This window comes from Podarcis vaucheri, assembly GCF_965113315.1.
Source record: "Podarcis vaucheri genome assembly, chromosome: 5".
NCBI classification, from domain to species: domain Eukaryota; kingdom Metazoa; phylum Chordata; class Lepidosauria; order Squamata; family Lacertidae; genus Podarcis; species Podarcis vaucheri.
Genome location: NC_138763.1, coordinates 38,892,509 through 38,905,986, shown reverse-complemented (window position 1 = coordinate 38,905,986; position 13,478 = coordinate 38,892,509). Strand labels below are relative to the sequence as shown.

Here is a 13,478-nt window from a genome sequence, read left to right as displayed (position 1 = left end):
TGCTTATTCTTCTTCATTCAGTGCCTCATGGAATTTACCCTCCTCCTCTCAGATTTCTGCTTGTGCGGATCAGTGAATCTGCCAATTTCAGTTTTTTCCTCAACTTCTCATTTTTACAATCTTAAATTTATTTCTCCACATTTCCACCTCAGTCTGCTATTTTTTTTAAAGCCCTCATGGAACTGTATGAACATTTTAATGCAAATTTATTCTAATATAAACATTTTTGGTATGTAACGTTCCTAATATACACATTTCTTCAAAGCATTTCCCTCTAATATAATGCATTTCTGTGTTTTACTTTCACCAATGTGTGCATTTTTGTACAGATTTTTTACTGGTGAATGGCAGTGCAAAATCTGGAAAAGTGCAAATTTCAAATGATGCTTGTCATTCAGTTTGTGTATTGTTTTGGGAAGTGAAAATTGAGTAGATTTCTCCCTCATCCCTAGTTAACTTCCACTTCTAGTAGTTACTCCAGCCACTCTGACTAGAGATAGAGGAGGAATCCATTTCAAACAGATTTACACACAGAATTTGGTTATTCCGACCCCATCAAGCTTTGTTCACATTGGACCACCTCTTTATTGAGAGTCCACATGTCTGAGCCACTCAGTTTGCTTTTTTCAGAAAAGCCAGACTAATTAAACACAAACAATAATATATTTACAAAACACGTGACAGAGTCAAGCCCCATCCTCAAAAGCACATGGATTTCTACCATACTCTATATAGTCTTTCTTTGCCAAAACAATAGTTTAAAAGAGTTGAGCATGAGACTCTTAATCTCATGGTTGGGAGTTCAAGTCCTACATTTTGCTGCATTACAAGGGATTGGACTAGATGATCCCTTGACAATTCTTATTTTCCCTCTCTATTCCCGCTTCTCGCAAACTCATTAGGCAGGAGGAGAGGCTGCTTGAAAAGAAGCTGGGGAAATCTCAGAATGCAACCTCAGAAGTGATGTTAGTGTTGACAAAACAGGGATGGGTATAGACTTAGTCTTTTTGTATCGTTTTCCTATAACTACTTTACAGCCCTTTCCTCCCCATCATAGGAAGTCAAATTAAAGATAAATGGCAGCAGACTTTTTCCCGTAGCCCAGTGGGGTTAAGGAGGATCTAATAGACCTTTCTTTCCAATTTAGCTCAGGCTGTGCAGATTATTCTCCATGAAAGAACTAGCCTTTCCTAATTTAGAACAGCTGTTCCCAACCGGGTGCCCTCAAGATGTTTTGGACTGTAAATCCCAGGACTCCTAGCAAGTACAGAGTGGATGGGAGTGAAACATATGGAGGGCACCCGGTTGGGGAAGATTTAGAATCCATGCTCTTGGAGAAGGCATGCATCAAGAGTCTCACCACCCCCTCCATTTAGCAAGCGTGCTTACAATGGAGCTTGCTTTCAAAGCAATACTGCCTTCCCTTTGCCATGGTGATAAAGTTTCCTCATATTTAATTGCTGTTTGAAGAACATTATTGCAGCGAGAGGAATGAAATGGGAACAGTCGGTAAATAATAAAGTTTTAATATTTAAAAAGGCTAGTTATTTTTAATTAGAACTTAAAATTCCTCGGGACTCTTTATCAAAGGCAAGCGACACAGGCCCATCTGCAAATGAACAAGCAAATTCGGAAAAATATTTTTCACTCACTATGAAGCCAGCACAACTTGCTCTCCTTAGCCTCCCCATCACATGAACAATGGCAAAGGCACTTCTAAGGCTGCAATGGATTTTTGGAAGGGTTCTTCTTCACAGTGAAATGGGGGCAGGTGTGGGGGAGGTCACATTTTTTTCTGAAAAGAGACAGGGGGGTTTCTGCTGGGCATTGCTTGGCAGATTGCATGCTTAAAAGTAGCCAAGAGGCCAGTCAGTTAAAGGGGATATTCTGTACACACAATCCACCCCTAGCAAGATGGCACAGCGGTCTTGAGGTGCATATTGCCATTTATAAAATGGCTGTTGCAGCTAATATGCAGCACTATGAATAGTGTGGCTGGACCCTTTGCTCTTGGCAAAGCAATTGTCAAGAAAGGATTGCACGGAAGGTGACTGCAGTGTGGGGTCCCTGCAGTCATCTGCAATGTGACCTGCCCTTGACAAGCAGGAGCAATGACAGCCCATTTGTGGGGGGCAAAAATTGAGAACCCAGTTTTGGCTCCATCTCCTCATTACATAGCTTACTAAATAATAATTGTGGTTCAGCTTTATTTCACTTGTTCTTTGTCTCTCAACTCAAGACCAATTCAGAAAACCCAAAATAGTGTGTTGAGCAAGGTTTGAATGGGTCTGTGCACACCGTCTGGTATTTGGTGAGACAGTTGTATGACCAATTTACCATGGGACATAATATTTCAGCCTGTTTCAAGTCTGGAAGTTGCAGCTCGTACAAAATGCAATGCGTTGATCAACCTAACAGCACCACCACTTAACAGCTGAAAGAGTGGCATTGGCTGTCAATGTGTGGCCGAACCAAACTCAAGGTGTTTGTGATGAATTGTAAGGCCCCATACAATTTGGAACTGAAATACTTGAAGAGTCAGCTCCTGCCCCACTCTCCCAATATCAACCAATATCTCCCAAATATGATCTGCTGTGCAACTACCTGGGAAAGGAACTTCACAATTTTGGCACCCCCATTATGGAACACCCTGTCCTTTGATGTATGGCTGCTGCTGCTGACTCTCATGAGTTTCGATCACCAACAGAAAACCCATCTATTCACATAGGCATTTTCTGGGCAAGAATACAGTGTTCTTTTCCAATTGTGTTACTATTGCTGTTTTATAGCTGCTATGGTTGCTATTGGTTTTTATCAGACTTTCCTTTATGATATTTTGGTGACACTCTTTTACTTTTTAAATAGTTTTATTATACACCCACCATGGGATGGCTTGTCAATGAGGGACAGGTTAAAAATATTCCTAAACTACTACTACCACGACTAGTACTCCTACACGATAATAAAAATAATTGTTGCTCTGTGGTGCAGTAACATTCTTAGAGCGTAGTAAAAAATAAGTTGAGTTGTGAGTTGGGACAGATGGTGAAGCAATCATATGACTGCGACATTACGTGGCAAATTCCGCATTGCACACCAATTGATTATGAGAGCCAGTTTGCAATACTCTACTGCGGAAGGTTATATAAAACTTCCAGGCAGGAAGTTGGTGGGGAACAGTGTAGCCATTTAAATCAGTAATACCTAACATGTGTCAATTGGGCTATGAACTAGCCTTGCCTCTTGGTATCTCTTACAGCTCACTGAAAGCATCAATAGTGTGAAACAGCAGCAAGACAAATTCTATGTAAAGAAATCACTAAGAAATTGATTGAAAATAAAAATAACAAATCTTGCAATGCCTCTTTATAAACTTACGTATAATGCAACCTCCTCAAGAACACTGTTATGCTATCTGATCTCCAAAAATATATATCCTAGAGCTAGAAAAGGTGCAAAATAGGCAAGCAAAATGATCAAGGGGTTAAAGAACCCTGTGAGAAAAGGCCAAAGGAATCTGGGGAATTTTTAAGTTTAGAAAAATGACAACTAAGGGGATCGTGATAGAGGTTGTGCATGGTGTGCAGAAAGTGAATAGACTGATTTTTTTATCCCAATAAAATTTTAGACGCCAGCTGCCCACTGATATCAGATTGTCAATAGGACCAGAGCAAACAAAACAAAGTACTTCTTCACACAACTCATACTTAGCTTAAAGAATTTGCTACAAGAGGATACAAGAACGTAGCATAAGAAGAGTCTTGTTGGTTCAGACCAAAGGTCTATTTAGTCTGTTCAGTAGGCAGCCAGATACCCTTGGGAAGCCCACAAGAAGGACATAAGTGCAATGTTCCCCAGCAACTAGTATTCAGAAACCTACTTTCTCTGATACTGGAGGCAATATAGCTCTTGTGACTAATAGCTCTTGATGAACTTATTCTGTGTGGTGCCCCCACGCCCAGATAATTAGATGAATTAGACAAAGGTATAGCAGAGAGGTCTAGCCACCTTTCTTAGTCATTATAGTCTCCATGTTCAGAGGCAGTATATCTCTGAATACAGGTTTCTGTGGCACAAATAAGGAGAAGCTGTTGCCTACATGCCATACTTGAGGGCTTCCTGGAAGTTATGTGCTATGTCTGTGCTGGAGGAGAGATGGGGAAATACATGCAGGATAAATGGCAAACAAGTATGTGTCCTGTACATAACCCTTCCCCGCTCACTGACCACTTTTCCGCTGTAACCCCAGCCATGTCTTCCCAGACCTGCTTTTGCCCGTATCTCAGGAGACAAAAGGTCACATCCACACCATACAGTTAAAGCACATCTACCACTTTAACAGTCACGGCTTCCCCAAAGAGTCCTGGGGGAAACCGAAGGGAAGGGATGCCATGCCTGTGATTTCTTTGTAGGGTACAATTGTTTTTAGCACAATTTGTTAACAAAGAAACAGATAGGATACTGGGGGTTGATTTCAATGAAGAGTGAGCTAAAAATGAAGAGTGAACTAAAAAAAACACCCCTCCAAAAGAAATACTTTTATCTGATTCAAGCTGACAACCAGCTGAACGGTGGCAAAGTAGGAATCTCTTCTCGAAACATATGTGCCAGATGGGAGTCCGCATTGCTCTGAGTCAGAGTCCTGGAGAATCACTGACGTCATCCGTGAATCTGCCTCCTGCATTTATTTTCGAATCCCTGCTGGGGATGGGAGTCCACACAGAACCAAGGCAATATAACTTGCGCTTCATTAAACAAGTTAATTTCCTGTCTGGTCCTCCTGAGACATCAAAGTGTCTCATTTTAAAGCCCACTGATGCATGTGGTGAGGGCTCTGCAGAGACTAATCCTCAGAGTCTTCTAAATGTTCTTCCCTATACATGCCTCTGGAACTCACTGCCCCTTAAGTCCCTGGTGAGCAGTGGTGCCAGCCTCTTAATTTAATGGTGCACAGAACAATGCTGCTTACCGACAGTCAATCACCTCTCCACCAGAACGTAGAGCGATGTTTTATATAAGTAACAATGATGCTGATAACTCTAATGTACTATAGAATGAGGTGCTCAAAATGGAATCTAAATACAAAATTTGCAGGCAGCCTCCTTGAGGATCAAAAGAAGTCCCTGGATGCTGGTGAATCCTAATTGCATGAAAACAGTGCTAAACATCCTGTTTTAATATCCCACCTCTGGAGAGGTGTCTTACGGAGCAAGCCGAACCCCCTCGTTCTGGGATTGAGGGATGTGTGCTAGGTTGTGTGGAAGCATCCCTTTTCCCTTCATTAATCCCAGTTAAGTCAGCCTCCCACTGCCACCCTGATGTGCTTCTCACCCAGTCAATGTAGCACTCCCCCTTGCACCTGCCAAACATACAGGTGAGAGTGAGGGTGGCCGATATAATTTCCAATTGGAAAGGTGACTTAATTCCTACAAAGCTTCACTGGCAGGTGAAGATGATAGAATACCTGGAACTTGTGAAAATGACTGGGAGAATAAGAGGACACTAAAATCAGAAAGTGAGCAAAGAATGGGTAATATTTAAAGAATATTTAAAACAATATTGTGAAAAGGCAAATCTCCTGACAGGTATAGATTGAATCTTGAATATTGAAGAAAATTATAAACGTAAAAAAAATTCTTGATATGTAATAGATGTAACAGGAAGTGTGTATGGCTTCAGAATATTTAGAAAGCACAATGAGGTAAATCAGAAGTCAAAAACGTGTGTGATGTTAGATGATATATAGTCAATTAATATTTAGTTGTCATTGTGGTATTGTTTTTGTCTGTTTGTGTAGTATGTTTTTTGCAATAAATATAATAAGAGAGAGAGAGAGAGAGAGAGAGAGAGAGAGAGAGAGGTTGGCTTGTGAGGGGCTGAGATGGCCTGGGATCTGCTGGATCCCAAGCTGATTTTACAGCTGTTGTATAATAGCATTGGGCCAATGGCTACAGATGCGGGAGGGGGCCCACCACTCCATAAATCTTTACAGGCAGCAGTGTAAAGTTTGGATTACAACTCATACAAATGAATGCAGATTCTGCAAATATGCAGGGCAAACACCCAGAGCAGTATGGGATTGGAGCATATACAATTAAACAAGGATGGAGAACCTGTGGTCCTTCATCCCTATAGTTCTCATCATCCCTGACCATTGGCCATGCTGGCTTGGACTGGATGAAATCAGGAATACAAATAGTTGTAAAATGGTAAGTCCTACCAGGTAGTGAGTGGGCAGAGCAGCAGTGAGCGAGAAGGGACATTATTGTTTTTCTCCCTGCAACCTTCTTTAACTGAGTTCCTCTGGAGTCAAAAAATAAGCTTGAAGAAGCAGCTGGGGAAAAGGCTTCAAAGAAGGCTTCAGAAATTCCTTTCACTGATTTTCATCTTGAAATTAACAATGTTATTGAACTATGAAATGATGTGGCTTGGTGGCTGCCATTCATCTAACTTGCATTTAGCACAAAGCCTTCTGGGAGGAAAGCTTTGGGACTAGACTCAAATTGAAAAGGTCAAGGAAATAGAGGCTAAGGTGAGAACACAGAAACATCTTTACATAATGTATTATGTGACCTGGGACAGAAATCCCAGGCTTGAGGATTGCACAGGTCCTTTTTTCCTGTGCCCTTTGCAACTTCCCCTGGCCTGCCCATAGCTCTCCTCAGTCTTAAAGTACCCCTCCCCCTTTCTGGTCATAGCTTGAACTGAGCTGTGATTAAGAGTACAGAGCTCAGAGGCAACACAAAACACGGCCTATAATACTATGCCCTGATTCTGAATCAAGCTGAGGGGAATCTGTTCTGTCACCACTTGCAATCTTCTTAAGAGTGACATGGTCAATTTTGTTTTCCTACTACTACTCTGTTAAAACTAGAAACAATAGCATCACAAATGTTCCTATCTTAGGACCAGTTTCTCTTTATGTGAAATCTTCACTCCTGAAAGGCAGGTGTTACACTTTGCCTCATATTTGAGGTAGCTGCTGGTGGTATTTATAGAGGCATCATAATTGCTGGGGGGGTGTTAATGGTCTAGATTTCTCTGTTGCCAAAATGTGTTAGGCTTTGTAAAACTATTTTTTTAAAAAAATTATTGAAACCAGCCTTGAGCATATGGAGAGGTGGAGCATAGATGTTTTTATCTCTGTTCACAGCTTTTGGAAGAAGTTGCAAAATCTTTTTAATCAGAGATAACAGAGGGACGAAAGAGAAGAGAGCCAGCTCCATAGGCAAATGAGCTCAGTCAAGCACTATCTTTTCAAACTCTCATTACATTCAGGGAGCTTCATGGTCAACTGAACCCAGATCTCCTTGGTCCAAGGATGGGACATGAGAGATCTGTGACTGGGATCTCTGGTGGTTTACAAACAATCCAACCAGCTCTATTGGGGTGGGTGGAAATCAGATCAAGACCATGGTATTGGGGAAAGAGCAGGGTGGGGTGAGTGTAAGAGTTATCCCTTCCTCCCTGAGTCATTTCCCCAGTTGGAATACCATTCAACCTGCTATTTCTCCATGTAGTAATAAATGCATCTGATGGCATCTGTACCTTTTCCCCAAGCTTGGAGTGGGAGAACAGTTGCCATGAGAATGGCCAATCCCTCTGAATGATCAAGGATGTGAATGCCTCAGCCATTCATTTACACAGCAATCTGATGTTGCACATTGCATTAATATGATGTCATACATTACAATATTACACTGCAAATAGCATTGGTATATTTTAATTTGTTTTGTCTTTTATTGCTTAGAAGCCACTTTGGGGAGCCACAGGCAGGAAACAACACATGTTTTTATTACTATTAATCATCCTCCCACAGCTGGTATTTAAGGCTTTCTTAAAAACAGCAAGGAGCTCCTAAACACTGATCTCCCATGTCACATCAAGTTACATCTAACTTCAGAGTGTAGACCAAGCTGCCCCACATTGGTGCCTTCCAGTTGTGCTGGACTACATCTCCCATTAGCTGGGGATGATGTTGTAGTCCAAAATATCTGAAGGACACCAGCTTGTGGAAGGCTGATCTGCACACAACACATCACATTGGAATTGCCAGTATGTGACACCTACAAATCTATTACAAACAATCTATTGCAAACCACAGAAAACATTCTTCAGATTAGCTTATGGTTGTAATGAAACACCTGAAGGCAGATTCCCCACCCAAAAAATCAATTGTTTTGGTGTGGTTAAACTGGCACTCAAATGAGGAAATGGATTTCAGAGGGCTAGGGGAGAATAATGCTACCAAAATATTTCAGAGGAGGTGAAACAGTTTTAACATTCTTCCCACTTTTCTGCCAGCTACCTAACTTGATCCTTGTCTCCACTGTCTTGTATGTGGGGGTACAAATGCTGCACCCCTGAAAGTGGGGGTTTCATATATATATATATATATATATTTCCAATCTTAAGCACAGCTTGCCACATTTCTGCATCTCTTTGTGAATTTTTTATTTTAAAATTATTAAAAGTGCTCACAAATATTTATCAGAATTTTGGTGTGAATTTCCCCCAACATAAACATTTTTGTATGCCACTTTTCCCCAACATGATGCATTTTTGTGTTTTCTTTTCACTAATATAAGCACTCTAATGCACACTTTCCCCTAACACGCCCATTTTTTGTTGTTTGAGAACTGTGTTCCAAAATTCGGAAAAGTGCAGATGTTGGAAGGGCAGCTGCATTTCACTTCATTAAAGTGCAAAGTGAACCAAATTTCTTTCTCATCCCTGTTTGATGCTGGTGATGTAATCCATCTCCTACCAAGGACCCCTTGGGGCTTCTTTGGTGGTAGCATCTCCCTTTTTCTCGCATCTTTCTCTAGTTCATCAACATGCTTAGTCTTCCTTGCTATATTTGGCTTGGCTTTGCCTGCCATCCGCAGGCAGAGACTCCAATTTATTTTGACAGACATCCACGCCACCCCCCCAATAAACCTCCAACACCCCTCCTCAAAATTGAAAGAGAGGAAAAGACTGAAAAATGACGAATCATTTCAGAACAGGGTTTGAGTGGATGTGTGTGCTCAGCTCTTATTTTTATGCTTCCTGCTTCGGGTGAGTGTTCAGGAATTCACTTAGTGAGGTGCTGCTTATTCTTTCCAGTGGGTGATGTTGACAGTCCAGCATTGCCTTTGTTTACACAGCACATTTAATCCTGGGTTTTTTATTTTTTTATCTCTCCACATCCGCTCAGAGAAGATGATAATTTTCTGAAATTAAACACTTAGCTTGATTGCTGTTTTGTTAATTGCCACATTCACAAACCCCCCCTGGTGCTCCTGCCTGTTTAACATGGATAATGCTGCAAAGATGATCGGCATCAAATTGGTGTGCAGGTGGGCGGGCGGTAGTAGTGAGGCCTCCTCATCATTGCTTGTTCAGATGGATTGCCCAGCATCATTGCACAAAGGGAAAGAATTAATCTGAAGCGGAAACGTCTTTACAAAACCACACAGACGGAAGTTCAAAAGAGGAATCTTGAGAAAGAGATTTCTCACCCTGTTAGCACTGGGGTGCATGTGAGGAATCTTGCAAACTGGAAGCTGATCATATGTTCTTGGAAGCTCTGATAAATTACCCTACATTTCTATAAAGAACTCAGTTTGCATAAACGCAAGGGCATCTTATGTAGAATGAATCATGCTTGGATTAGTTTTCACCTGAATAAATATCAATTTCATCAATGATAGAAACACCAATTATGCTTTTATTATTTACTTTGAAAGCTTATATCCCACTTTCCCCTCACCAGATGAACTCAAAGTGACTCACAATGCAAATCTCTTAAAAACACAATAATTGTTTAGTGGCTTCCCAGCTTTAACAGTCTGATTCTACACCTCAGATTTGGTGCATTCAAAGGCACAGAGTTCAGACTGCCTTGTAGTCCTCACTGAGACTCACCCTTGGCCTCAGCACAGCAAATGCCTTCAGCACAGCTCTACCAGTGTGTTTATCTTTGCTCCCAGAACAAGGTTGAGATCATAAAAATTTAAGAAGTCTGCTGGATCACACCAAGTACCAGTACACCTATCTAGTCTAGCATCCTGTTATCACAGGGGCAGCCAGATCCCATGGAAAGCCTGAAATGGTGTGTGTGCCAAGCTGAACTTTTTCTATGATTTATTTCTGTAGTTCAGCAAAGTTGGCATAATGGATATAGCAAACTTTATTGACCCTCGTGCAAGTCTTTATCCTGAACATCTCCTGGAAGGCTTCCAGACCTCCTTAATATTTTATGTAAAGATCAGCCCAGGCATCTGGTGTTACCAGCAAAATATAATTAATATCTCCTGTAAAGAAGAATGAGATCCACATATTTAATAGTAAGATAAACTTAGAACTCAGGAAACAAACAAAGATTACCAGTTTAGACATTTCCCACTAGGATTATATTCTTTTGACTACCAAATGAGCAAAGTAAACAAAATGGGATAGAGATAGGAAGGTAGCGGGAAATAAAAAAATGAAACAAATGACTATACGGCCTATGAAAGATCACTCATCTGATTAGCCCCCTCCTAATTCCACTGGGAACGACTGGCTCAGAATAGTGCTCAAACCCCAGATGACTAGTGTGTTTTGACTCCATTTTACTTTTACAAAGGTTACTGGCCACTTTGAGAAACGATAATCTTTCTGAATTTTCTTTTTTAAATAAAAAACTTTCTAACAGCAGATAGTACTGGCTCCTGGGTTTGCAGCTGCAGGACAAGGAGTCTCCAGAGACTGGCGAGGGGACCCCTACTGCAGCATGGGACACACTTGGTATCCGATGTTGCTGACACCTTCCTTAACAAATGAGGTATTTTTATCACAGGGGTTTGGGCTAATATTGTGATATTTAACACGCACACTGGCACCTTGTGCTATTTATGGGGAAAGCGCCTTCCTTTCTCTTATTACAAACCTGTTTTGAAAGTTTCCCTATGTGAAATTAAACCTTCTCACATCCAGCAGGTGAAGTGATATCTTGTGACTATATAGTGGTTGACTGGTCTTCAGGGGAACGGACAGGTGTGTCTAGCTAAGGCACGATTCTTTTGTCAATTCCATCTCTACGTTTTGTGCTTCAGAACAGCAATATGTGAAAATGGTCAAAGAAGAGTTAGGAGTCTTTTTCACAAGTGAGCAGCCAACTTGGCAATTCAATACATGGAGGGATAGCATTTTAAATTCTAGCTTTTGAAGTGGTCAGCTTGGCCAATAAATTAATGTCATCAAGCTATAAGGACAGATTTTCTTCTCAATGAAAGGCAAAGTAGTATAAATTGCATCCACACATTTGTGTGTGTGTATGTATCCTAGAAATGCCAGGATCATCTTATTCTACTCCACACTTCATATAGTAACTATTCCTTGTAGATGTTTGATGATTGTGCCCTTTCCAGAGCCTGAAATAGTACTTTTTTGCAGCACCAAAAATTACAGGAGAAGCTTCTAAGTGCCATCGTATACTGTAGTTGGGATGCTTATAGAATGAGCAGAACTATTTGATTTTGTATTCATGTATGTGAGTTTGGGGACGTGGGTGGCACTGTGGGTAAAAGCCTCAGCGCCTAGGGCTTGCCGATCGAAAGGTCGGCGGTTCGAATCCCCGCGGCGGGGTGCGCTCCCGTCGCTCGGTCCCAGCGCCTGCCAACCAAGCAGTTCGAAAGCACCCCCGGGTGCAAGTAGATAAATAGGTACCGCTTACCAGCGGGAAGGTAAACGGCGTTTCCATGTGCTGCGCTGGCTCGCCAGATGCAGCTTGTCACGCTGGCCACGTGACCCGGAAGTGTCTGCGGACAGCGCTGGCCCCCGGCCTATAGATGTGAGATGGGCGCACAAACCCCAGAGTCTGTCAAGACTGGCCCGTTCGGGCACGGGTACCTTTACCTTTACCTTTATGTGAGTTTGAGTACATATAACTATGTGAAGTGATGTGTTAGCAGTTATGTTTGACACTTTCATCCCCTGCCATCAGCTTATGCATGATGCAAACCAGCCAACTCACCACTGACGACTCAGTGGCACTGGGGAAGGAGGGTTCAGCAAGTGCCAGTAAATGGATGAAACTTAAAAACTGAAATAATCCTGCCCTCTTTTTGCTAGCGGAACAATGGGCTATGAAGTAGATTTTTGTTCTTTAAAAGTGGCTCTATAATAAATACAAATAACTGCCACCAGGGTAAAATTGGGTAAGCACTGAGCATTTGGGGAAAATTCTACCCCATGAGTCGAATGTGTGTGGTGGTTGTGGGGGAATCTTTCAGCAAAATAACAAAACTGGGCTTATCTGAAATAGGAAGATGTAGCAATTGTTTACTGGCTCAAGTCAATCCAGTGGTACCTCGGGTTGCAGCCGCTTCAGGTTACAGATGCTTCAGGTTACAGACTCCGCTAACCCAGAAATAGTACCTCAGGTTAAGAATTTTGCTTCAGGACGAGAACAGAAATCGCACGGCGGCAGCGCGGCGGCAGCGGGAGGCCCCATTAGCTAAAGTGGTACCTCAGGTTAAGAACAGTTTCAGGTTAAGAACGGACCTCCAGAACGAGTTACGTTCTTAACCTGAAGTATCACTGTATTACAAAATTTTTGAAGAAGTGGAAAAAGACATTCTTTCTTAACTTGGATGTCCGCTGGATATGAGAGAAAGCAGTCTTCAAAGCAAGCAGACCTATAGCAAGAGCCAGCCAACCTAAAGCACACACCATGAGTCTAGACCTGCAATTACAACTTGCTCACACACGAAATTCAGTGTGCTGTACGTATTTATATTTTGCAGCCTTAAACGCTCTGGGAATAGGGTCAGTTAGCAACATTTCCCACAGCAATAATCTTTCAGGCAGGCAAGTGGGCAAAACTGCGAGCCTTACAAAAGTTCTCAGGACCATGTAAAGAGGCACCCAGGCTCTGCACATTAACAAAAGGGAGCCTTAAAGATACAAGAAATTAAATAGGAACTCATTGGGGTGGAGGGTTATTTGGATGGCTAGATGGACAGATGGGGAGATAGCTGTTACAGAGAGATGAAAAGAAAAGTAGTGTGGAGATGGATGTATGGGTGAATGGGCAGACAGATGGTTAAGAAAAGGGTACTGATTAGTTCTTATGAACCTGAGAAAGGCATCCAAGTTTGTTTCTGTTAAGAAATGCTTAATTAGACTAATTAAAGAGAAGAGAATTGACATAAATACTATTTTTTGTGAACTTGGAGTATGCAAATTTCTCCATCATTTGTCATTACTTGGAGTCTGCTCCCCCCCCCCACTCTTTCATGCGTGATTTTAATAAAGCCCCATGTAGATTCGGAATGCACACTCCCATTCAAAGTTGGTGTATGGAGATACAGCTGCCTATAATAACACACTTTCCCCGTTATTGTCTGCTTAGGCAGTAACTCTTGCAGTTAGAAATATATTGCATTTTTAGGTCAGCGGCGGCACAAAAATAGAGAGGCCAGCAAAACTAAATTGTTAAGCATCAATGA

The 13,478-nt window shown here is 41.7% G+C and overlaps 1 protein-coding gene across 17 annotated transcripts in view; it reads right to left on the bottom strand.

The window, feature by feature from the left end:
• EPHB1 (EPH receptor B1) overlaps nt 1-13,478 on the bottom strand; it is a 355,581-nt gene that overhangs the window by 61,158 nt on the left and 280,945 nt on the right. The gene's annotated exons all lie outside the window — the stretch shown is intronic.